This window comes from Oncorhynchus tshawytscha, linkage group LG26 (assembly GCF_018296145.1).
Source record: "Oncorhynchus tshawytscha isolate Ot180627B linkage group LG26, Otsh_v2.0, whole genome shotgun sequence".
Lineage (NCBI taxonomy): Eukaryota > Metazoa > Chordata > Actinopteri > Salmoniformes > Salmonidae > Oncorhynchus > Oncorhynchus tshawytscha.
The window spans coordinates 50,153,364-50,180,863 of NC_056454.1; positions in this window are offsets into that span (position 1 = coordinate 50,153,364).

Below are 27,500 nucleotides of genomic sequence, written 5' to 3' on the forward strand. Positions count from 1 at the left end.
AGTTCTTCAAACGTCTCACTTTTCTCACTTGGTACTGGTAAAGAGAGATATTACCATAACCATGCACATATAGACTTCCCCAGTGCAGAAAGAAAAGAACAAAACCAAAACAGGTTTAAATGATGTCACTTGTCATAATAACACCATTTAATCCGTGCTGGGTCCTTTCTACTAAAGCATATTCCAAGTTTTGTTTGTTGTATGTACAGGATACCCATGGTTTACACCGTCCAGCCAAATGCAGGTTCCTTCTGGACAATACAGTGACAATAAGATGGGGGTCCTTGATGATGCTGCACGTCTTCCTCAGACTTCATGTTCCGGTTCCGTCTGCCCAACGGTAAGGGAGAGAACAGCTACTAACTGGGGGGGGATGGGGGTCCTTGATGATGCTGCACGTCTTCCTCAGACTTCATGTTCCGGTTCCGTCTGCCCAACGGTAAGGGAGAGAACAGCTACTAACTGGGGGGGGTCCTTGATGATGCTGCACGTCTTCCTCAGACTTCATGTTCCGGTTCCGTCTGCCCAACGGTAAGGGAGAGAACAGCTACTAACTGGGGGGATGGGGGTCCTTGATGATGCTGCACGTCTTCCTCAGACTTCATGTTCGGTTCCGTCTGCCCAACGGTAAGGGAGAGAACAGCTACTAACTGGGGGGATGGGGGTCCTTGATGATGCTGCACGTCTTCCTCAGACTTCATGTTCCGGTTCCGTCTGCCCAACGGTAAGGGAGAGAACAGCTACTAACTGGGGGGATGGGGGTCCTTGATGATGCTGCACGTCTTCCTCAGACTTCATGTTCCGGTTCCGTCTGCCCAACGGTAAGGGAGAGAACAGCTACTAACTGGGGGGCCTTGATGACTCTTAAAACAGGCAACCGACCCTGTTTAGGTTAAGAGTCAGTGTGAAGGAGGTGTTGTTGCCAACCCCCACAGCTTGTGTTCCGCCCGTCAGGAAGTCCGGGATCCAGTTGCAGAAGGTCGTGTCCAGACAAAGGGCTCTGAGCTTGTTGTCGAGCTTGGAGGGAACAATAGTGTTGAATGCTGAACTGTAGTCGATGAACAGCAATCTCACGTCGTACCTGCTAGCCTTGTACACGTCTCACTCCGAGTCATCGGGGTTCGTACCTGCTAGCCTTGTACACGTCTCACTCCGAGTCATCAGGGTTTCGTACCTGCTAGCCTTGTACACATCTCACTCCGAATCATCAGGGTTTCGTACCTGCTAGCCTTGTACACGTCTCACTCCGAGTCATCGGGGTTCGTACCTGCTAGCCTTGTACACGTCTCACTCCGAGTCATCAGGGTTTCGTACCTGCTAGCCTTGTACACGTCTCACTCCGAGTCATCAGGGTTTCGTACCTGCTAGCCTTGTACACGTCTCACTCCGAGTCATCAGGGTTTCGTACCTGCTAGCCTTGTACACGTCTCACTCCGAGTCATCGGGGTTCGTACCTGCTAGCCTTGTACACGTCTCACTCCGAGTCATCGGGGTTCGTACCTGCTAGCCTTGTACACGTCTCACTCCGAGTCATCGGGGTTCGTACCTGCTAGCCTTGTACACGTCTCACTCCGAGTCATCGGGGTTCGTACCTGCTAGCCTTGTACACGTCTCACTCCGAGTCATCGGGTTTCGTACCTGCTAGCCTTGTACACGTCTCACTCCGAGTCATCGGGGTTCGTACCTGCTAGCCTTGTACACGTCTCACTCCGAGTCATCGGGGTTCGTACCTGCTAGCCTTGTACACGTCTCACTCCGAGTCATCGGGGTTCGTACCTGCTAGCCTTGTACACGTCTCACTCCGAGTCATCGGGGTTCGTACCTGCTAGCCTTGTACACGTCTCACTCCGAGTCATCGGGGTTCGTACCTGCTAGCCTTGTACACGTCTCACTCCGAGTCATCGGGGTTCGTACCTGCTAGCCTTGTACACGTCTCACTCCGAGTCATCGGGGTTCGTACCTGCTAGCCTTGTACACGTCTCACTCCGAGTCATCGGGTTCGTACCTGCTAGCCTTGTACACGTCTCACTCCGAGTCATCGGGGTTCGTACCTGCTAGCCTTGTACACGTCTCACTCCGAGTCATCAGGGTTTCGTACCTGCTAGCCTTGTACACGTCTCACTCCGAATCATCAGGGTTTCGTACCTGCTAGTCTTGTACACGTCTCACTCCGAGTCATCAGGGTTCGTACCTGCTAGTCTTGTACACATCTAGCTCCACTGAGTCGTCAAGGTTCATTCTGCTGACATTTAATGCTGCAGTAGGGTCTGTCAGCATGGTACAAGTATCTCCACTCATCCAGGGTTTTTGGTTGGTGGTATGTCAGGATTGTTTTTGTGGGTACAACATCATCAACACGTCTCCTAATGAAAACCTGTGACTGATGATTCCTCAATGTTGGATGGATGAGTCCTGAGTGGATGCATATATTTGGATGAATATATTTCGAAATAGTCCCGGTAGCATTGACCTCAAACATCTGTTGTTCTACCTAGGCCATGCTTGACCTTGTTTCAGTACTATACCTGTAGTTGATGCTGGAGATTCACCCCTCATCTCTTCCTGTTGCTTCAGTCACCCACACCAGGCATTAGACTACAACACTGTTGGGATCTCTACTCCTCCGTTACATCCACTCCCTTTCTTCTTCCTATAGGGGTTCGCAGATACCACCCATGGAGGCCTATAGGGTTTAGACTAGAGGAATAACAGGGTTCAGGGTTTTTGGTCAAACAGGTGGTGCTGGTGCTTTCCCTGGGTTCAAAGGTCAAACAGAAATACATTAAGGCTCCCTGGTCGCAGTGACCCTTTGTACATACAGGCTGTCACTCTCTGAGAGCAGTGATCCATTTCCCTGTGTGTGTGTGTGTGTGTGTGTGTGTGTTGGGTGTGTGTTAGATACATTACCCCTGTTCTCCTAGACAGAGCCTGTGTCCGTCTGTCTGTCTCTCTGTCCGTCCCTACAGGCCCTCCTGTCTAACACACTAACCCTACTGGTCCCTGACAAAATGCTACGTTCTTGTCAATACTGCTCAAAGTCTCACTACAGCACACCTTTACAGGGGAAAACACACACACTGCACACCTTTACAGGGGAAAACACATTATACACACTGCACACCTTTACAGGGGAAAACACACACACTGCACACCTTTACAGGGGAAAACACACACACTGCACACCTTTACAGGGAAACACATTATACACACTGCACACCTTTACAAGGGAAAACACATTATACACACTGCACACCTTTACAAGGGAAAACACATTATACACACTGCACACCTTTACAAGGGAAAACACATTATACACACTGCACACCTTTACAAGGGAAAACACATTATACACACTGCACACCTTTACAGGGGGAAACACATTATACACACTGCACACCTTTACAGGGGAAACACATTATACACACTGCACACCTTTACAGGGGAAACACATTATACACACTGCACACCTTTACAGGGGAAAACACACACACTGCACACCTTTACAGGGGAAAACACACACACTGCACACCTTTACAAGGGAAAACACATTATACACACTGCACACCTTTACAGGGGAAAACACATTATACACACTGCACACCTTTACAGGGGAAAACACATTATACACACTGCACACCTTTACAGGGGAAACACATTATACACACAGCACACCTTTACAGGGAAAACACACACACTGCACACCTTTACAGGGGAAAACACACACACACTGCACACCTTTACAGGGGAAAACACACACACTGCACACCTTTACAAGGGAAAACACACACACTGCACACCTTTACAGGGGAAAACACACACACTGCACACCTTTACAAGGGAAAACACACACACTGCACACCTTTACAGGGAAAACACACACACTGCACACCTTTACAGGGGAAAAAAACACACACACTGCACACCTTTACAGGGGAAAACACACACACTGCACACCTTTACAGGGGAAAACACACACACTGCACACCTTTACAGGGGAAAACACACACACTGCACACCTTTACAGGGGGAAAACACATGCTTTGCATGTTACAACTACGATTCAATCATTCTAGAAATAACGATATGGTCCTTAATATTTGTGTTAGCCTTTTTCTATTTGTCCCTAAACCCCCCTTTTTGGCTTATACTCCCCCCCCAATAAAATAAAAATAAACTAATAGATATTCTCCAGATACAACGTTCTGGGACTGAAAGGACATGAAGCTCACAGAGATTCCATTAAATTAGTATACCAAACATTAGGAACACTTCAGGGTGTACAGGATGTTGTAGGGGGTAGAGGGTACTTCAGGGGTAGAGGGTACTTCAGGGTGTTGTAGGGGTAGAGGGTACTTCAGGGGGTAGAGGGTACTTCAGGGGTAGAGGGTACTTCAGGGTGTTGTAGGGGGTAGAGGGTACTTCAGGGGTAGAGGGTACTTCAGGGGGTAGAGGGTACTTCAGGGTGTTGTAGGGGGTAGAGGGTACTTCAGGGGGTAGAGGGTACTTCAGGGTGTTGTAGGGGGTAGAGGGTACTTCAGGGGGTAGAGGGTACTTCAGGGTGTTGTAGGGGGTAGAGGGTACTTCAGGGTGTTGTAGGGGGTAGAGGGTACTTCAGGATGTTGTAGGGGGTAGAGGGTACTTCAGGGTGTTGTAGGGGGTAGAGGGTACTTCAGGGTGTTGTAGGGGGGTAGAGGGTACTTCAGGGCAGACAGAAAAGTCCAGCCCGTCTCCACCATAAGTCCTGGCGCACTAGAAGAGGCAGAAAGCATCACTCGACTGTTCTGATGTGGAAACATATTGTTATGCGTCCCAAATGGAACCATATAGTATATGGTAGTGCACTACTGTTGACCAGGACCCCAGGCTGCTATATAAGCCACAGGCCATGTTCAACCCTGTCTGAAGGCTTGCTATGTATTACATGGGCGAAACCATGGACTGGACCAAACAGGAGGTAATGTCTCCAAACTGAACACTTTCTCCCTCAGGTAAGAAGAGACAGTGTGTCTGTGTATGTTTACATTTACTTGCATGAAGTGTGTTTGATTTTGTGTGTGTGTGTGTGTGTGTGTGTGTGTGTGTGTTTGATTTTGTGTGTGTGTGTGTGTGTGTGTGTTCTCTCCTGTCTCATTATCTCAGTTTTCTAAGTCATTATGATTCTCTGATCTCTGTTGAGAAGATCAAGGCTGAGCTCAACTTGCATATCAAATGATAAATCATTAAATAACTACAAAAGCTGAGAGAAACGAGGTCAACAACATAAAACAACTGTGTTCATTAATCGTGGTAATGAGGTAGTCAGGGAGTAGCAGGGCTGCCTCCCCCCCAAAAAGCCATCCTATTTCCTTCATATGGTCTAAAGTAGTGCACTATATAGAGGCTAGGGCCCTATTTAGAGGCTAGGGCACTATTTAGAGACTAGGGCACTATATAGAGGCTAGGACACTATTTAGAGGCTAGGGCACTATTTAGAGGCTAGGGCACTATTTAGAGGCTAGGGCACTATTTAGAGGCTAGGGCACTATATAGAGGCTAGGGCACTATATAGAGGCTAGGGCACTATATAGAGGCTAGGGCACTATTTAGAGGCTAGGGCACTATTTAGAGGCTAGGGCACCATTTTGGACAGTTCCCATGAGTAGCATTTGGCCTCTTGTCTCTGCCCCTGTCTGTACTCCAGCGGTTGTTGACACCAGGCCTTGACATACTGCGTGGCCTAGATCCATTACAGTGTTTCCCCTATATTAATTTAGAACAGGCGGGCTGCTGCATCTGCTAAATCGTTAAAACAGTTTGGTATAATGTTTTCAGTGTAAACTTAAACGACTAGAACAGGAAATAAAGTACAAAAAATGGAGATATAGTTTAAATAAGATCATCTTTGACATCTAGCAACCAACAAAAATAAATAAATACGCAGTTAGAATTAGAAATGTAAAAAAATGTCACCCAACACCCCCCATTTATTTTAGTTATAATATTTGAGTCACTTAGAACACGACAAATCAGCCGTAGGCTAAATGTGTAGAACTTCCTCTTCTCACCATGGCAACATCTTCAGCCGGGAAACTTTACCACCGCCGCTGCTGAAAATATTAATCCTATCCTAGGGGAAACACTGCATTAGATTCAATGAAGTTACCAGGTCATGCAGAACATAATGTTTCCAGTGAAATTAAATGAAACATGTAACACAGGGCAGGCTGCTATTTGTCTGTTAAAACAAAGGTAATTTTTTAAATAATATATATATATATAATAATAAATTATCTTTGTTTTAACAGAGAAGACATATTGAGTCCTAGGTCTCTTTTTCAAATGCGCTCATCCATAAACATGTGTAGCACAACAATCTGCATATTGTGTTGTGAGGATACAGAATCAATAGACCGTTTATTTTGGTATTGCCCTCAGGCAGCCTGTTTCTGGTCTCAGGTTCAGGAATGGCTGAAAATGAACAGCATTGAACTAAAATTGACCCTAGATAGTACTGTTAGGAGATCTGGAGAGACCGGGTCAGTCAATTACTAATATACTAATACTCTTAGTAAAAGTTTATCTTCAACTCGCAAGCTGTGGATTCTATTTGATTAGATAGATTGAAATTGTACATTAAACATCACAGCATAGTTGAACGTGGGTGGTCAGCAGAGATAGATGGGATGGGCTGAGGGAAGCTGAGGGTTGGGATGGGATGGGCTGAGGGAAGCTGAGGGTTGGTATGGGATTGGCTGAGGGAAGCTGGAGACAAGTGGGAGTGGAGTTGCTGTGTGAGAGAGAGAGAATGATGGTCAAAGATAAATGGGGGGGAGTCTATAATAAAACAAAATAAAAGTACATTTGAATGGGACTGTGGGAGGGGTCTCAAATGGTTGAGGGATAGATATTGGGGAACTGTGGGGGGGGATCTTGGAGGGTTCGGGTTTCACAAGATTGTGATCATGAAAAAGGAAACCTTTACATATATATTATATCACTATCATGCACACGCACCCTCACACACAAGGATGATACATGTTTGATTGTAGTAGTAGACACCCTCACACATAAGGACGGCTCTGTTGCAGAAAGACTGATACATGTTTGATAGTAGTAGTAGACACCCTCACACATAAGGATGGCTCTGCTGCAGAAAGACTGATACATGTTTGATATAGTAGTAGTAGACACCCTCACACATAAGTACGGCTCTGTTGCAGAAAGACTGATACATGTTTGATAGTAGTAGTATAGACACCCTCACATAAGGACGGCTCTGCTGCAGAAAGACTGATACATGTTTGATTGTAGTAGTAGACACCCTCACACATAAGGACGGCTCTGTTGCAGAAAGACTGATACATGTTTGATAGTAGTAGTAGTAGACACCCTCACACATAAGGACGGCTCTGCTGCAGAAAGACTGATACATGTTTGATAGTAGTAGTAGACACCCTCACACATAAGGACGGCTCTGTTGCAGAAAGACTGATACATGTTTGATAGTAGTAGTAGACACCCTCACACATAAGGATGGCTCTGCTGCAGAAAGACTGATACATGTTTGATCAAATCAAATTTATTTATAAAGCCCTTCGTACATCAGCTGATATCTCAAAGTGCTGTACAGAAACCCAGCCTAAAACCCCAAACAGCAAGCAATGCAGGTGTAGAAACACGGTGGCTAGGAAAAACTCCCTAGAAAGGCCAAAACCTAGGAAGAAACCTAGAGAGGAACCAGGCTATGTGGGGTGGCTGAGGGAAGCTGAGGGTTGGGATGGGATGGGCTATATAAGGATATAACCCCACCCACTTTGCCAAAGCACAGCCCCCACACCACTAGAGGGATATCTTCAACCACCAACTTACCATCCTGAGACAGGGCCGAGTATAGCCCACAAAAAGATTTGATAGTGTCTTGATGCTGTAGTGTTTGATAGTGTCTTGATGCTGTAGTGTTTGATAGTGTCTTGATGCTGTAGTGTTTGATAGTGTCTTGATGCTGTAGTGTTTGATAGTGTCTTGATGCTGTAGTGTTTGATAGCGTCTTGATGCTGTAGTGTTTGATAGTGTCTTGATGCTGTAGTGTTTGATAGTGTCTTGATGCTGTAGTGTTTGATAGTGTATTGATGCTGTAGTGTTTGATAGTGTATTGATGTTGTAGTGTTTGACAGTGTCTTGATGCTGTAGTGTTTGACAGTGTCTTGATGCTGTAGTGTTTGATAGTGTATTGATGCTGTAGTGTTTGATAGTGTATTGATGCTGTAGTGTTTGATAGTGTATTGATGCTGTAGTGTTTGATAGTGTATTGATGCTGTAGTGTTTGATAGTGTCTTGATGCTGTAGTGTTTGATAGTGTCTTGATGCTGTAGTGTTTGATAGTGTCTTGATGCTGTAGTGTTTGTCCTTCGTGTTCTAATACTTTAATGTTACCCCTTCCTTGTGTTTTTTTTGTAAAAATAATGATATATATATATTTTTTAAATAAAATAAAACATCACAAACCACCCAGGAAACAGTTACATTCCTCCACAAATAAGTCCCCAATCAATACTTTAAATTGGCCGAACGGCACCAATCAAATCCATATAAATCCAAATTCCTAACTATTCACAGTACATTCGGAAAGTATTCAGACCCCTTGACTTGTTCCACATTTTGTGATGATGCCCTGTTCTGAAATTGATTCAATTATTTTCCCCTCATCAATCACAATACAGCATAATGACAAAGCATAAACAGTTTTTAGAAATGTTTGCAAATGTATTAAAAATAAAAAAGCAGAAATACCTTATTTACATAAGTATTCAGACCCTTTTCTATGAGACTCTAAATTGAGCTCAGGTGCATCTCATTTCCATTGATCATCCTTGATTGGAGTCCACCTGTGATAAATTCAATTGATTGGACATGATTTAGAAAGGCACACACCTGTCTATATAAGGTTCCACAACTGACAGTGCATGTCACACCATAAACCAAGCCATGAGGTCGATGGAATTGTCCGTAGTGCTTCGAGACTGGATTGTGTCGTGGCACAGATCTGGGGACACAGTGGCCTCCATCATTCTTAAATGTAAGAAGTTTGGAACCACCAAGACTCTTCCTAGAGCTGGCCTCCTGGCCAAACTGATCAATCGGGGGAGAAGGGCCTTGGTCAGGGAGGTGACCAAGAACCTGATGGTCACTCTGACAGAGCTCCAGAGTTCCACTGTGGAGATGGGAGAACCTTCCATAAGGATAACCATCTCTGCAGCACTCCACCAATCAGGCCTTTATGGTAGAGTGGCCAGACAGAAGCCGCTCCTCAGTAAAAGGTACATAACAGCCCGCTTGGAGTTTGCCAAAAGGCACCTAAAGAACTCTCAGACCATGAGAAACAAGATTCTCTAGTCCAATGGAACCAAGATTAAACTCCTTTGTCTAAATGCCAAGCGTCTCGTCTGGAGGAAACCTCGCACCATCCCTACGGTGAAGCATAGTGGTGGCAGCATCATGCTGTGGGGATGTTTTTCAGCGGCAGGGACTGGGAGACTAGTCAGGATCAAGGTAAAGATGAACGGAGCACAGTACAGAGAGATCCTTGATGAAAACCTGCTCCAGAGTGCTCAGGTCCTCAGACTGGGGTGAAGGTTCACCTTCCAAGAGGACAACAACCGTAAGCACACAGCCAAGACAATGCAGGAGTGGCTTCGGGACAAGTCTCTGAATGTCCTTGATTGGCCCAGTCTTCCCATTCAACCTGACAGAGCTTGAGAGGATCTGCAGAGAAAAATGGGAGAAACTTCCCAAATACAGGTGTGCCAAGCTTGTAGCATCGTACCCAAGAAGACCCGAGTCAGCCTCGGTGTGCGAGGCTGTAATCGCTGCCAAAAGTATTTCAACTGACTAAATGGTCTGAATACTTACGTAAATGTGAGATTTCAGTTTATTTTTTTATAAATTTGAAAAACAAAATCATAATTATTATGCGGTATTGTGTGTAGATTGATGATGAATAAGGCTGTAATGTAACAACATGTGGAAGAAGTCAAGTCAAGGGGTCGGAATACTTTCCGAATGCACTGTATATATTACCCAGGAACACATTTGATTGGAGAACCATCTAATGAGTGAACATTTAGTTAATCAGAAACATTCTTACGAGAGTTTAAAAAACAACATGTCATTTGTTTTAAAATCGGAATGGATTCCTGCATAGCTATAACATCTTGACTGTAGTTTTGACTCATCCTGATCAACAATCAGGGCAACAACATACATAATACATCTGCATATAGATGAAGTTTACACATTTAACAGACCAAATGATGTTTTATATAATAAAGATAAAGATCAAGATAAATAAGATAAAGTATGTTAATTAACTGGATTTCTGCATAAATTAAATAAATTAATAAGTCATAATATTTTGATCTGATTCACAACAACAGTGTCGCAGCTGTTGAAGGAGGAGGACCAAGGTGCGACGTGGTGAGTGTACATATACACACATACATTTATTTATATGACGCCGACCAAAACAATAAACACTACAAAAACAAACCCGTGAAGCTAAATGCTACGTGCAAGACAACTTCCCACAATGACAGGTGGAACAAAAGGCTGCCTAAGTATGATTCCCAATCAGAGACAACGATAGACAGCTGTCCCTGATTGAGAACCATACCCAGCCAAACACAAAGAAATACAAAAAACATAGAAAACGAAACATAGAATGCCCAAATCACACCCTGACCAAACCAAATGGAGACATTAAAAGGCTCTCTACAGTCAGGGCGTGACAAATAGACTAGCACAGTCTGCTTAAACTAATAACACACAAACAATTATACATTTTCATGTCTATATTGAATAGATATAATTTAATCTTTCCCAGTGTAGGTTGGAAAAAGTATGTGAACCCCTAGGCTAATGACTTCTCCAAAAGATAATTGGAGTCACGAGTCAGCTAACCTGGAGTCCAATCAATGAGACGAGATTGGAGATGTTGGTTAGAGCTGCCCTGCAATATAAAAAACACACAAAATGTGAGTTTGCTATTCACAAGAGGCATTGACTGATGTGAACCAGGCCTCGAACAAAAGAGATCTCAGAAGACCTAAGATTAAGAATTGTTGACTTGCATAGAGCTGGAAAGGGTTACAAAAGTATCTCTAAAAGCCTTGATGTTCATCAGTCCACGGTAAGACATTGTCTATAAATGGAGAAAGTTCAGCACTGTTGCTACTCTCCCTAGGAGTGGCCGTCCTGCAAAGATGACTACGAGAACACAGCACAGAATGCTCAATGAGGTTAAGAAGAATCCTAGAGTGTTAGCTAAAGACTTAGTAACATGTCTGTCCTCTGCATCACAACTCCCTAGTAACCTGCCTGCTGTAACCATGGAGGAGTACGGAACACTGGGGGAGGCAGATAGCCTAGGGGTTAAGACCATGGAGGAGTACGGAACACTGGGGGAGGCAGATAGCCTAGGGGTTAAGACCATGGAGGAGTACGGAACACTGGGGGGGGGAGGCAGATAAGCCATAGTACGGGGGTTAGGCAGACCATGGAGGAGTACGGAACACTGGGGGAGGCAGATAGCCTAGGGGTTAAGACCATGGAGGAGTACGGAACACTGGGGGAGGCAGATAGCCTAGGGGTTAAGACCATGGAGCAGATAGCCTAGGGGTTAAGACCATGGAGCAGATAGCCTAGGGGTTAAGACCATGGAGCAGATAGCCTAGGGGTTAAGACCATGGAGCAGATAGCCTAGGGGTTAAGACCATGGAGCAGATAGCCTAGGGGTTAAGACCATGGAGCAGATAGCCTAGGGGTTAAGACCATGGAGGCAGATAGCCTAGGGGTTAAGACCATGGAGGCAGATAGCCTAGGGGTTAAGACCATGGAGGCAGATAGCCTAGGGGTTAAGACCATGGAGGCAGATAGCCTAGGGGTTAAGACCATGGAGCAGATAGCCTAGGGGTTAAGACCATGGAGGCAGATAGCCTAGGGGTTAAGACCATGGAGGCAGATAGCCTAGGGGTTAAGACCATGGAGGCAGATAGCCTAGGGGTTAAGACCATGGAGCAGATAGCCTAGGGGTTAAGACCATGGAGGCAGATAGCCTAGGGGTTAAGACCATGGAGCAGATAGCCTAGGGGTTAAGAGAGTTGGGCCTGAGCCGAACAGTTGATAAATCTGCCGATGTGCCCATGAGCTTTGCCCTTAACCATAATAGCTTCTGTAAGTCACTCTGGTTAAGTGTTTCTGTAAATAAAAATATGTAAATATGACATATTCTGTCGCTCACTCACTTGCACACATGGGAACACACACACACACACACACACACACACACACACACACACACACACACACACACACACACACACACACACACACACACACACACACACACACACACACACACACACACACACACACACACACACACACTCCTATAACCTCTTCCAACATCCCATCTCTGGAAAGAAATATATAAATGCTGTAATGGTTAGTGCAGTTGGTCGGAGGGTAAACGATGCTTGAAATTGCCAAAAAATATGAAATGAGAAGTAAAACTATACCTATAAATATTGTAGAAGTAAGTCATCAGTTAGCTATGCAGGCTTTCACCAGCCAAGTCATTATAGCAGCATAAAAATTGCCACGCACATAGAAATATATATAGTATCTGTCTCAAATGACACCCTATTCCCTACGTAGTGCCCTTCTTTTGACCAGGGCCCATAGGGAATAGGGTTCCATTTGGGACACATTGTAAGTAATATGTTACCTGTGTGGTCATTATTGCCAGTATATAGTAATAGAAGTTTATTGGTGTTTCTGGATCCATTTATATATATATATATATATATAGAGCGAGAGAGCGAGAGAGAGAGAGAGAGAGAGAGAGAGAGAGAGAGAGAGAGAGAGAGAGAGAGAGAGAGAGAGAGAGAGAGCGAGAGAGAGAGAGAGAGAGAGAGAGAGAGAGAGAGAGAGAGAGAGAGAGAGAGAGAGAGAGAGAGAGAGAGAGAGAGAGAGAGAGAGAGAGAGAGAGAGAGAGAGAGAGAGAGAGAGAGAGAGAGAGAGAGAGAGAGAGAGAGAGAGAGAGAGAGAGAGAGAGAGAGAGAGAGAGAGAGAGAGCGAGAGAGAGAGAGAGAGAGAGAAAAAATTCACTGGATTCTCCAATTACATTGAATGAAATACAGGACAAAACAAAAATCCTCCAATCCAAAAAGGTCTGTGGTGTTGATGGTATCCTCAATGAAATAAAACTCTACTATGGTGCTCTGTCTGTAGGACAGGTTCTCTCTCTGTAGGACATACTGTCTGTAGGACAGGTCCTCTCTCTGTGTGAACATACTGTCTGTAGGACAGGTCCTCTCTCTGTAGGACATACTGTCTGTAGGACAGGTCCTCTCTCTGTAGGACATACTGTCTGTAGGACAGGTTCTCTCTCTCTGTGAATATGTCCAAATCAAATTGTTTTTGTCACGTACACGAGTTTTAACAGATTTTATTGCAGGTGTAGCTAAATGTGTGTGTTTCTAGAGCCAACAGTGAAAGAATATCTAACTATTCACAACAATACACACACAAAGTAAAATAATGGAATTAAGAAATATATAAATATTAGGATGAGCATTGTCAGAGTGGGGTAGACTACAATACAGTAGAACAGAATACAGTATATACATATGAGATGAGTAAAGCAGTAGGTAAACACTATTAAAGTGACCAGTGTTCCATTATTAAAGTGACCAGTGTTCCATTATTAAAGTGGCCAGTGTTCCATTATTAAAGTGGCCAGTGTTCCATTATTAAAGTGACCAGTGTTCCATTATTAAAGTGACCAGTGTTCCATTATTAAAGTGACCAGTGTTCCATTATTAAAGTGACTAGTGTTCCATTATTAAAGTGACCAGTGTTCCATTATTAGTGGCCAGTGTTCCATTATTAAAGTGACCAGTGTTCCATTATTAAAGGGACCAGTGTTCCATTATTAAAGTGACCAGTGTTCCATTATTAGTGGCCAGTGTTCCATTATTAAAGTGACCAGTGTTCCATTATTAAAGGGACCAGTGTTCCATTATTAGTGACCAGTGTTCCATTATTAAAGTGACCAGTGTTCCATTATTAAAGTGACCAGTGTTCCATTATTAGTGACCAGTGTTCCATTATTAGTGGCCAGTGTTCCATTATTAGTGACCAGTGTTCCATTATTAAAGTGACCAGTGTTCCATTATTAGTGGCCAGTGTTCCATTATGAAAGTGACCAGTGTTCCATTATTAAAGTGACCAGTGTTCCATTGTTTAAGTGACCAGTGTTCCATTATTAGTGGCCAGTGTTCCATTATTAAAGTGACCAGTGTTCCATTATTAAAGTGACCAGTATTCCATTGTTTAAGTGACCAGTGTTCCATTATTAGTGACCAGTGTTCCATTGTTTAAGTGACCAGTGTTCCATTATTAGTGGCCAGTGTTCCATTATTAGTGACCAGTGTTCCATTATTAAAGTGACCAGTGTTCCATTATTAAAGTGACCAGTGTTCCATTATTAGTGACCAGTGTTCCATTATTTGTGACTAGTGTTCCATTATTAGTGGCCAGTGTTCCATTATTAGTGACCAGTGTTCCATTATTGAAGTGACCAGTGTTCCATTATTAGTGGCCAGTGTTCCATTATTAGTGACCAGTGTTCCATTATTAGTGACCAGTGTTCCATTATTAGTGACTAGTGTTCCATTATTAGTGACTAGTGTTCCATTATTCAAGTGACCCGTGTTCCATTATTAAAGTGACCAGTGTTTTCCATTATTTAAGTGACCAGTGTTCCATTATTAAAGTGGCCAGTGTTCCATTATTAAAGTGACCAGTGTTCCTTTATTCAAGTGACCCGTGTTCCATTATTAAAGTGACCAGTGTTCCATTATTAAAGTGACCAGTGTTCCATTATTAAAGTGGCCAGTGTTCCATTATTAAAGTGGCCAGTGTTCCATTATTAAAGTGACCAGTGTTCCATTATTAAAGTGGCCAGTGTTCCATTATTAAAGTGACCAGTGTTCCATTATTAGTGACCAGTGTTCCATTATTAAAGTGGCTAGTGTTCCATTATTAAAGTGGCCAGTGTTCCATTATTAAAGTGACCAGTGTTCCATTATTAAAGTGACCAGTGATTCCATGTCTATGTACATAGGGCAGCAGCCTCTAAGGTGCAGGGTTGAGTAACCAGGTGGAAGCCGGATAGTGATGGTTATTTAACAGTCTGATGACCTTGAGATAGAAGCTGTTTTCCAGTCTGTCGGTCCCAGCTTTGATACACCTGTTCAGACCTCGCCTTCTGGATGGTAGCGGGGTGAACAGGCAGTGGCTCGGGTGGCTGTTGTCCTTGATTATCTTTTTGGCCATCCTGTGACATCGGGTGCTGTAGATGTCCTGGAGAGCAGGTAGTTTGCAGACCGCACCACCCTCTGGATAGTCTTGTGATTGTGGGCAGTGCAGTTGCCGTACCAGTCGGTGATACAGCCCGACAAGATGCTCTCACTTGTGCATCTGTAAAAGTTTGTGAGGGTTTTAGGTGCCAAGACAAATTTCTTCAGCCTCCTGAGGTTGAAGAGGTGCTGTTGCACCCTCCTCACCACACTGTCTGTTCAGTTCAGGTCGTCAGTGATGTGTACGCCAAGGAACTTAAAACTTTCCACCTTCTCCACTACTGTCCCGTCGATGTGGATAGGGGGATGCTCCCTCTGCTGTTTCCTGAAGTACTCGATCATCTCCTTTGTTTTGTTGATGTTGAGTGGGAGGTTATTTTCCTGACACCACACTCCCAGGACCCTCACCTCCTCCCTAAAGGCTGTCTCGTTGTTGTTGGTAATCAAGCCCACCACTGTAGTGTCGTCTGCAAACGTGATGATTGAGTTGGAGGCGTGCGTGGCCACGCAGTCGTGGGTGAACAGGGAGTACAGGAGGGGGCTGAGCACACACACTTGCGGGGCCCCAGTGTTGAGGGTCAGTAAAGTGGAGGGGATGTTTCCTACTTTCACCACCTGGGGGCGGCCCATCAGGAAGTCCAAGATCCAGTTGCACAGGACAGGGTTCAGACCCAGGGCCTCCAGCTTAATGATGAACTTGGAGAGTACTATGGTGTTGAATGCTGAGCTATTGTCAATGAATAACATTCTTACATAGGTATTCCTCTTGTCCAGATGGGATAGGGCAGTGTGCAGTGTGATGCAATTGCGTCGTCTGTGGATCTATTGGGGCGGTAAGCAAATTGAAGTGGGTCTAGGGTGTCAGGTAAGGTAGAGGTGATATGGTCCTTAACTAGCCTCTCGAAGCACTTCATGATGACAGAAGTGTGTCTCTGTGTGAACATGTCGGTAGGAGAGGGCCTCTCTCTGTGTGATCATGTTGTCTGTGGGCCAGGGCCTTTCTCTGTGTGATCATGTCGGTAGGAGAGGGCCTCTCTCTGTGTGATCATGTTGTCTGTGGGCCAGGGCCTTTCTCTGTGTGATCATGTTGTCTGTGTGACTGAAACATTCTCCTGGGCTTTACTTCGCTGTCAGTCTGGGTGGAGCCTTAACATTCTCCTCGGCTTTACTTCGCTGTCAGTCTGGGTGGAGCCTTAACATTCTCCTGGGCTTTACTTCGCTGTCAGTCTGGGTGGAGCCTTAACATTCTCCTGGGCTTTACTTCGCTGTCAGTCTGGGTGGAGCCTTAACATTCTCCTCGGCTTTACTTCGCTGTCAGTCTGGGTGGAGCCTTAACATTCTCCTCGGCTTTACTTCGCTGTCAGTCTGGGTGGAGCCTTAACATCGTCCCAGCTGGATACCTTATCTCAGCCAAAACACTGCCCCCCTCACCCTACCCATGGCCCGATCTGGTGCCCATCTCAACCAGGCATCTCAAACAGCCATGCTAGTCGGTGGCCCAGAAGTCTAAGCTTTTATCTGTTCTAAAGGATGGCTCCTTGTTGGCTTGCTGCTACTTGGGCCACTCAGGAGACTTTATGAGTTCATCAGCCAACACTGCCAGAGCCAATCACATCTGTCCACTGAGACTGCCACACTAGCTATATATATATATATATATATATATATCCTGTTGTCTGGTTAAACACAACACATATAATGTATATAATATATATATATATATATATATATATATATATATATATATATATATATATCCTGTTGTCTGGTTAAACACAACACATATAATGTATATAATATATATATATATATATATATATATATGTATATATTATATATATATATATATATATCCTGTTGTCTGGTTAAACACAACACATATAATGTATATAATAATATATATATATATATATATATATATATATATATATATATATATATATATATATTTACATATATATCCTGTTGTCTGGTTAAACACAACACATATAATGTATATAATAATATATATATATATATATATATATATATATATATATATATATCCTGTTGTCTGGTTAAACACAACACATATAATGTACATAATATATATATATATGTATATATATATATATATATATATATATATATATATATATCCTGTTGTCTGGTTAAACACAACACATATAATGTATATAATATATATATATATATATATATATATATATATATATATATATCTATCTATATATCCTGTTATATATATATATATATATCAAATCAAATCAAATTTTATTTGTCACATACACATGGTTAGCAGATGTTAATGCGAGTGTAGCGAAATGCTTGTGCTTCTAGTTCCGACAATGCAGTAATAACGAACAAGTAATCTAACTAACAATTCCAAAAAACTACTGTCTTATACACAGTGTAAGGGGATAAAGAATATGTACATAAAGATATATGAATGAGTGATGGTACAGAGCAGCATAGGCAAGATACAGTAGATGATATCGAGTACAGTATATACATATGAGATGAGTATGTAAACCAAGTGGTATAGTTAAAGTGGCTAGTGATACATGTATTACATAAGGATGTAGTCGATGATATAGAGTACAGTATCTACGTATGCATATGAGATGAATAATGTAGGGTAAGTAACATTACATAAGGTAGCATTGTTTAAAGTGGCTAGTGATATTTAAAGTGGCTAGTGATATTTGCTAATATTTGCTAATATATCCTGTTGCCTGTTGTCTGGTTAAACACAACACATATAAAAGCCTTATCATTTGTTATTCTTGTTCTCTCAGCAGGCATCAATATGCAAGACATACTGTTTCACCTCTGTGTGTGTTAATATGCACTGCAGGACATCACCTCCTGAGAGAGGAGTCATGTTTGCTAACGCAGGCAGTCATCGCATCATTGACCTCATTGGTGATGGTGCGTTGCGTGAATGCAGATGCTGTTATTGGGAGGCCCTTGTACGGTGATATGGGAGAGTGTGTGTGTGTGTGTGTGTGTATGTGTGTGGCAGAACAGAAAACCAGCAGGTTCCGGACCTCCGGACCTCGCAGCCTGTGTGTGTGTGTGTGAGCGGTTCAGGAGGGCAGGGTTTTAAATGGATAAATGTATTGTAATCACTATAAAAACATAATGATGAGTCTCAAGTATCACCCCTTTTTCTAGAGGTCTGACTGATCTCTTCATCCCTCCCTCTTCCACCGGCTTTTTGTCAGGCTCCAGAACCAGACCACGGTCCCATTTTAGGTGTATGTGACGCAGGTCACTTTGGAGACCCGTTCCTTGCAGTTTCGCCTCCCTAGTCAAGATCAAAATGGGTAAGAATATCCTAAGAAATAGCTTAAATTACCAGAGGTTCTGACGTGGCCCATTAAATTAGGCTAACAGGCGATATCAGCCAAAAGGCTGACTAGTTGGAAAGAGAGTTAGGGAGAAAGAACCCCTTTGCTCCAGACAAATGACCAATATTTTTTAAGAATTTCATAATTATTATAATTTTCTAAAATTATGTCAAATGTTTTTTGTTGTTGTTACATCTTCTGTGATGTATATAAATATAAATATATATATAAAATGTAATATTGGGATGCAAAATGTAATATATTTCAACTCTATATCTGACATGGTACAGGTTACTTTTGATTTAAGTCCAGAACCATGTTTGTGAGGTGTCTGTCTACTTTGATTTAAGTCCAGAACCATGTGTGTGAGGTGTCTGTCTACTTTGATTTAAGTCCAGAACCATGTGTGTGAGGTGTCTGTCCACTGGACCTGCTGTTTTGGACTCTCTCTCTCTACCGCACCTGCTGTCTCTAACTCTGAATGATCGGCCAACTGACATTTACTCCTGAGGTACTGATCTGTTGCACCCTCGACAACCACTGTGATTATTATTATTTGACCCTGCTGGTCATCTATGAACATTTGAACATCTTGGCCATGTTCTGTTATAATCTCCACCCGGCACAGCCAGAAGAGGACTGGCCCACCCCTCATAACCTGCTTCCTCTCTAGGTTTCTAATCTCCACCCGGCACAGCCAGAAGAGGACTGGCCACCCCACATAGCCTGGTTCCTCTCTAGGTTTCTTCCTAGGTTCTGGCCTTTTTAGTTTTTCCTAGCCACCGTGCTTCTACATCTGCATTGCTTGCTGTTTCGGCTGGTTTTAGGCTGTGTTTCTGTACAGCACTTTGAGACATCAGCTGATATAAATATAAATACATTTGATTGATTGTAAGATGATATAGGAGAGTTGACAGCCCACTGCAGTAAGGTGATATAGGAGAGTTGACAGCCCACTGCAGTAAGGTGATATAGGAGAGTTGACAGCCCAATGCAGTAAGGTGCTACAGGAGAGTTGACAGCACAATGCAGTAAGGTGATATAGGAGAGTTGACAGCCCACTGCAGTAAGGTGATATCGGAGAGTTGACAGCCCACTGCAGTAAATGATATAGCAGTTGACAGCCCACGGCAGTAAGGTGATATAGCAGTTGACAGCCCACTGCAGTAAGGTGATATAGGAGAGTTGACAGCCCACTGCAGTAAGGTGATATAGGAGAGTTGACAGCCCAATGCAGTAAGGTGCTATAGGAGTTGACAGCCCACTGCGGTAAGATGATATCGGATAATTGACGGCCCACTGCAGTAAGAGGATTTAGGATCGTTGACAGCCCACTGCAGTAAGGTGATATAGGAGGGTTGTCAGCCCACTGCAGTAAGGTGATATAGGAGAGTTGACAGCCCACTGCAGTAAGCTGATATAGGAGAGTTGACAGCCCACTGCAGTAAGGTGATATAGGACAGTTGACAGCCCACTGCAGTAAGATGATATAGAGGTTGACAGCCAACTGCAGTAATAGGATATAGGAGTTGACAGCCCACTGCAGTAAGGTGATATAGGAGTTGACAGCCCACTGCAGTAAGAGGATATAGGAGTTGACAGCCCACTGCAGTAAGGTGATATAGGAGAATTGACAGCCCACTGCAGTAAGGTGACATAGGAGAGTTGACAGCCCACTGCAGTAAGAGGAAATAGGATAGTTGACAGCCCACTGCAGTAAGGTGATATAGGAGAGTTGACAGCCCACTGCAGTGAGGTGATATAGGAGTTGACAGCCCACTGCAGTAAGGTGATATAGGAGAGTTGACAGCCCACTGCAGTAAGATGATATAGGAGTTGAAAGCCCACTGCAGTAAGAGGATATAGGAGTTGACAGCCCTCTGCAGTAAGGTGATATAGGAGAGTTGACAGCCCACTGCAGTAAGGTGATATAGGAGAGTTGACAGCCCACTGCAGTAAGATGATATAGGAGTTGAAAGCCCACTGCAGTAAGAGGATATAGGAGTTGACAGCCCTCTGCAGTAAGGTGATATAGGAGAGTTGACAGCCCACTGCAGTAAGATTATATAGGAGTTGACAGCCCACTGCAGTAAGAGGATATAGGAGTTGACAGCCCACTGCAGTAAGCTGATATAGGAGTTGACAGCCCACTGCAGTAAGGTGATATAGGAGAGTTGACAGCCCACTGCAGTAAGATGATATAGGAGTTGAAAGCCCACTGCAGTAAGAGGATATAGGAGTTGACAGCCCTCTGCAGTAAGGTGATATAGGAGAGTTGACAGCCCACTGCAGTAAGGTGATATAGGAGAGTTGAAAGCCCTCTGCAGTAAGAGGATATAGGAGTTGACAGCCCTCTGCAGTAAGGTGATATAGGAGAGTTGACAGCCCACTGCAGTAAGATTATATAGGAGTTGACAGCCCACTGCAGTAAGAGGATATAGGAGTTGACAGCCCACTGCAGTAAGCTGATATAGGAGTTGACAGCCCACTGCAGTAAGGTGATATAGGAGAGTTGACAGCCCACTGCAGTAAGATGATATAGGAGTTGAAAGCCCACTGCAGTAAGAGGATATAGGAGTTGACAGCCCTCTGCAGTAAGGTGATATAGGAGAGTTGACAGCCCACTGCAGTAAGGTGATATAGGAGAGTTGACAGCCCACTGCAGTAAGATGATACAGGAGTTGAAAGCCCACTGCAGTAGGAGGATATAGGAGTTGACAGCCCTCTGCAGTAAGGTGATATAGGAGAGTTGACAGCCCACTGCAGTAAGAGGATATAGGAGTTGACAGCCCACTGCAGTAAGAGGATATAGGAATCTAAGAAAAACAATACATTTGTACAGAAAATACATATATATTCAAATTGGTAACAACAGTAACAACAAATTCACAACATCTTTGACAATAGAAGTAACAACTGTTAACAGATTTGTAACGAAATAAGGGAATCATTACAACACTAATTATCATTACAACACTGTGTCCACCCAATCAAAAGATCTGAAAATGTATCTAGTAGCTACAGCTAGCTGGCACTGCATGTTCCAGGTCTCCTGGTCAGTTAATGTCTCTGTTCCAGGTCTACTGGTCAGTTAATGTCTCTGTTCCAGGTCTACTGGTCAGTTACTGTCTCTGTTCCAGGTCTACTGGTCAGTTACTGTCTCTGTTCCAGGTCTACTGGTCAGTTAATGTCTCTGTTCCAGGTCTACTGGTCAGTTACTGTCTCTGTTCCAGGTCTCCTGGTCAGTTACTGTCTCTGATCCAGGTCTACTGGTCAGTTACTGTCTCTGTTCCAGGTCTCCTGGTCAGATATTGTCTCTGTTCCAGGTCTACTGGTCAGTTACTGTCTCTGTTCCAGGTCTCCTGGTCAGTTACTGTCTCTGTTCCAGGTCAGTTACTGTCTCTGTTCCAGGTCAGTTACTGTCTCTGTTCCAGGTCTGATAGTCAGTTACTGTCTCTGTTCCAGGGCTCCTGGTCAGTTACTGTCTCTGTTCCAGGTCAGTTACTGTCTCTGTTCCAGGTCAGTTACTGTCTCTGTTCCAGGTCTGATAGTCAGTTACTGTCTCTGTTCCAGGTCTCCTGGTGAGATAATGTCTCTGTTCCAGGTCTACTGGTCAGTTAATGCCTCTGTGCCAGGTCTGAGAGTCAGTTACTGTCTCTGTTCCAGGTCTCCTGGTCAGTTATTGTCTCTGTTCCAGGTCAGTTAATGTCTCTGTGCCAGGTCTGAGAGTCAGTTACTGTCTCTGTTCCAGGTCTACTGGTCAGTTAATGCCTCTGTGCCAGGTCTGAGAGTCAGTTACTGTCTCTGTTCCAGGTCTCCTGGTCAGTTATTGTCTCTGTTCCAGGTCAGTTAATGTCTCTGTGCCAGGTCTGAGAGTCAGTTACTGTCTCTGTTCCAGGTCTCCTGGTCAGTTATTGTCTCTGTTCCAGGTCAGTTAATGTCTCTGTGCCAGGTCTGAGAGTCAGTTACTGTCTCTGTTCCAGGTCTCCTGGTCAGTTATTGTCTCTGTTCCAGGTCAGTTAATGTCTCTGTGCCAGGTCTGAGAGTCAGTTACTGTCTCTGTTCCAGGTCTCCTGGTCAGTTATTGTCTCTGTTCCAGGTCAGTTAATGTCTCTGTGCCAGGTCTGAGAGTCAGTTACTGTCTCTGTTCCAGGTCTACTGGTCAGTTAATGCCTCTGTGCCAGGTCTGAGAGTCAGTTACTGTCTCTGTTCCAGGTATCCTGGTCAGTTATTGTCTCTGTTCCAGGTCAGTTAATGTCTCTGTGCCAGGTCTGAGAGTCAGTTACTGTCTCTGTTCCAGGTCTCCTGGTCAGTTATTGTCTCTGTTCCAGGTCAGTTAATGTCTCTGTGCCAGGTCTGAGAGTCAGTTACTGTCTCTGTTCCAGGTATCCTGGTCAGTTATTGTCTCTGTTCCAGGTCAGTTAATGTCTCTGTGCCAGGTCTGAGAGTCAGTTACTGTCTCTGTTCCAGGTCTACTGGTCAGTTAATGCCTCTGTGCCAGGTCTGAGAGTCAGTTACTGTCTCTGTTCCAGGTATCCTGGTCAGTTATTGTCTCTGTTCCAGGTCAGTTAATGTCTCTGTGCCAGGTCTGAGAGTCAGTTACTGTCTCTGTTCCAGGTCTACTGGTCAGTTAATGCCTCTGTGCCAGGTCTGAGAGTCAGTTACTGTCTCTGTTCCAGGTCTAATGGTCAGTTACTGTCTCTGTTCCAGGTCAGTTAATGTCTCTGTGCCAGGTCTGAGAGTCAGTTACTGTCTCTGTTCCAGGTCTCCTGGTCAGTTATTGTCTCTGTTCCAGGTCAGTTAATGTCTCTGTGCCAGGTCTGAGAGTCAGTTACTGTCTCTGTTCCAGGTCTCCTGGTCAGTTATTGTCTCTGTTCCAGGTCAGTTAATGTCTCTGTGCCAGGTCTGAGAGTCAGTTACTGTCTCTGTTCCAGGTCTCCTGGTCAGTTATTGTCTCTGTTCCAGGTCAGTTAATGTCTCTGTGCCAGGTCTAAGAGTCAGTTACTGTCTCTGTTCCAGGTCAGTTAATGTCTCTGTGCCAGGTCTGAGAGTCAGTTACTGTCTCTGTTCCAGGTCTACTGGTCAGTTAATGCCTCTGTGCCAGGTCTGAGAGTCAGTTACTGTCTCTGTTCCAGGTCTAATGGTCAGTTACTGTCTCTGTTCCAGGTCAAGTCATGCCCCCTTCCGTCCTTGACGTTTCCTACATGAGTTTATATAACACACTACTGCTGAACAAATCTTATTATCTGGAGTTCTAAACAGTTTCAGGACTTCAGACAGTAGAGCCTGCTCCTCTCCTTCTCCCTACAGTAGGGCCTGCTCCTCTCCTTCTCCCTACAGTAGGGCCTGCTCCTCTCCTTCTCCCTACAGTAGGGCCTGCTCCTCTCCTTCTCCCTACAGTAGGGCCTGCTCCTCTCCTTCTCCCTACAGTAGGGCCTGCTCCTCTCCTTCTCCCTACAGTAGGGCCTGCTCCTCTCCTTCTCCCTACAGTAGGGCCTGCTCCTCTCCTTCTCCCTACAGTAGGGCCTGCTCCTCTCCTTCTCCCTACAGTAGGGCCTGCTCCTCTCCTTCTCCCTACAGTAGGGCCTGCTCCTCTCCTTCTCCCTACAGTAGGGCCTGCTCCTCTCCTTCTCCCTACAGTAGGGCCTGCTCCTCTCCTCCTCCCTACAGTAGGGCCTGCCCCTCTCCTTCTCCCTACAGTAGGGCCTGCTCCTCTCCTTCTCCCTACAGTAGGGCCTGCTCCTCTCCTCCTCCCTACAGTAGGGCCTGCTCCTCTCCTTCTCCCTACAGTAGGGCCTGCTCCTCTCCTCCCTACAGTAGGGCCTGCTCCTCTCCTTCTCCCTACAGTAGGGCCTGCTCCTCTCCTTCTCCCTACAGTAGGCCTGCTCCTCTCCTTCTCCCTACAGTAGGGCCTGCTCCTCTCCTTCTCCCTACAGTAGGGCCTGCTCCTCTCCTCCTCCCTACAGTAGGGCCTGCCCCTCTCCTTCTCCCTACAGTAGGGCCTGCTCCTCTCCTTCTCCCTACAGTAGGGCCTGCTCCTCTCCTCCTCCCTACAGTAGGGCCTGCTCCTCTCCTTCTCCCTACAGTAGGGCCTGCTCCTCTCCTCCCTACAGTAGGGCCTGCTCCTCTCCTTCTCCCTACAGTAGGGCCTGCTCCTCTCCTTCTCCCTACAGTAGGGCCTGCTCCTCTCCTTCTCCCTACAGTAGGGCCTGCTCCTCTCCTTCTCCCTACAGTAGGGCCTGCTCCTCTCCTCCCTACAGTAGGGCCTGCTACCCTCCTCCACCCTACAGTAGAGCCTGCTCCTCTCCTTATCCCTACAGTAGGGCTTGCTCCTCTTCTTCTCCTTACAGTAGGGCCTGCTCCCCTCCTTCTCCAGACAGTGAATGGTGCAGGGCCCAGTTGATAATCAACCTGATAATTGCCTCGAAACTGAACTACAGTGAATCTAATTTAACACATGTATCAACAGATAAAGTAACGTATGGTGGGGGAGAGATGGGGGAGAATGGGTGAGTTGATGAGAGAGGGGGAGGAGATGAGGGAGAATGGGTGAGTTGATGAGAGATGGGGAGGAGATGAGGGAGAATGGGTGAGTTGATGAAATGGGGGAGAATGGGTGAGTTGATGAGAGAGGGGGAGAGAATGGGTGATTTGATGAGATGGGGGAGGAGATGAGGGAGAATGGGTGAGTTGATGAGATGGGGGAGAATGGGTGAGTTGATGAGAGAGGGGAGGAGATGAGGGAGAATGGGTGAGTTGATGAGATGGGGGGGAGGAGATGAGGGAGAATGGGTGAGTTGATGAGATGGGGAGAATGGGTGAGTTGATGAGAATGGGTGAGTTGATGAGAGAGGGGGAGAGAATGGGTGAGTTGATGAGAGAGGGGGAGAGAATGGGTGAGTTGATGAGAGAGGGGAAGAGAATGGGTGAGTTGATGAGAGAGGGGAGAGAATGGGTGAGTTGATGACAGAGGGGAAGAGAATGGGTGAGTTGTTGAGAGAGGGGGAGAGAATGGGTGAGTTGATGAGAGAGGGGAGAGAATGGGTGAGTTGATGAGAGAGGGGGAGAGAATGGGTTAGTTGATGAGAGAGGGGAAGAGAATGGGTGAGTTGATGAGAGAGGGGGAGAGAATGGGTGAGTTGATGAGAGAGGGGAGAGAATGGGTGAGTTGATGAGAGAGAGGGGAGAGAATGGGTGAGTTGATGAGAGAGGGGGAGAGAATGGGTGAGTTGATGAGAGAGGGGGAGAGAATGGGTGAGTTGATGAGAGAGGGGAGAGAATGGGTGAGTTGATGAGAGAGGGGAAGAGAATGGGTGAGTTGATGAGAGAGGGGGAGAGAATGGGTGAGTTGATGAGAGAGGGGAGAGAATGGGTGAGTTGATGAGAGAGGGGGAGAGAATGGGTGAGTTGATGAGAGAGGGAGAGAGAATGGGTGATTTGATGAGAGAGGGGAGAGAATGGGTGAGTTGATGAGAGAGGGGAGAGAATGATGAATAATAATTATGTAATGAGAGAGGGGTGATGAATAATAATTATGTAATGAGAGAGGGGTGATGAATAATAATTATGTAATGAGAGAGGGGTGATGAATAATAATTATGATAATAATCATAATTAATAATAATAATATAATATAGGGAGGGGGAGAGAATGATGAATAATAATTATGTAATGAGAGAGGGGTGGTGAATAATAATTATGTAATCAGAGAGGGGTGATGAATAATAATTATGTAATGAGAGAGGGGTGATGAATAATAATTATGTAATGAGAGAGGGGTGATGAATAATAATTATGTAATGAGAGAGGGGTGATGAATAATAATTATGTAATGAGAGAGGGGTGATGAATAATAATTATGTAATGAGAGAGGGTGATGAATAATAATTATGTAATGAGAGAGGGGTGATGAATAATAATTATGTAATGAGAGAGGGGTGATGAATAATAATTATGTAATCACCAGTTGGGAATGAAGAATAATAATTATGTAATGAGAGAGGGGTGATGAATAATAATTATGTAATGAGAGAGGGGTGATGAATAATAATTATGTAATGAGAGAGGGGAATGAATAATAATTATGTAATGAGAGAGGGGTGATGAATAATAATTATGTAATGAGAGAGGGGTGATGAATAATAATTATGTAATGAGAGAGGGGTGATGAATAATAATTATGTAATGAGAGAGGGGTGATGAATAATAATTATGTAATGAGAGAGGGAATGAATAATAATTATGTAATGAGAGAGGGAATGAATAATAATTATGTAATGAGAGAGGGGTAATGAATAATAATTATGTAATCAGAGAGGGGTGATGAATAATAATTATGTAATGAGAGAGGGGTGATGAATAATAATTATGTAATGAGAGAGGGGTGATGAATAATAATTATGTAATGAGAGAGGGGGAGAGAGTGATGAATAATAATTATGTAATCACCAGTTGGGAATGAAGAACAGTGTGGATCATTCTATTGTATGTATCAATTCTAATTCTAGTCTTAAAACGGTACTTATCCTGTATCAGTCCACCGAATCCCAGCAGCCTCATCAGTCTCCTCCGGCCGACTTGGAGTACGCAGTGTAATTTACTACGGCCAGAAGACCGAGACGAATGGATCACATGCTGCGTTAGCATTGAAGTCTAGTTCTGAGTGGTCTGGATCTGAGTAGTCTGGCTCTGAGTAGTCTGGATCTGAGTATTCTTCTGGTTCTGAGTCTTCTGGTTCTGAGTCTAGTTCTGA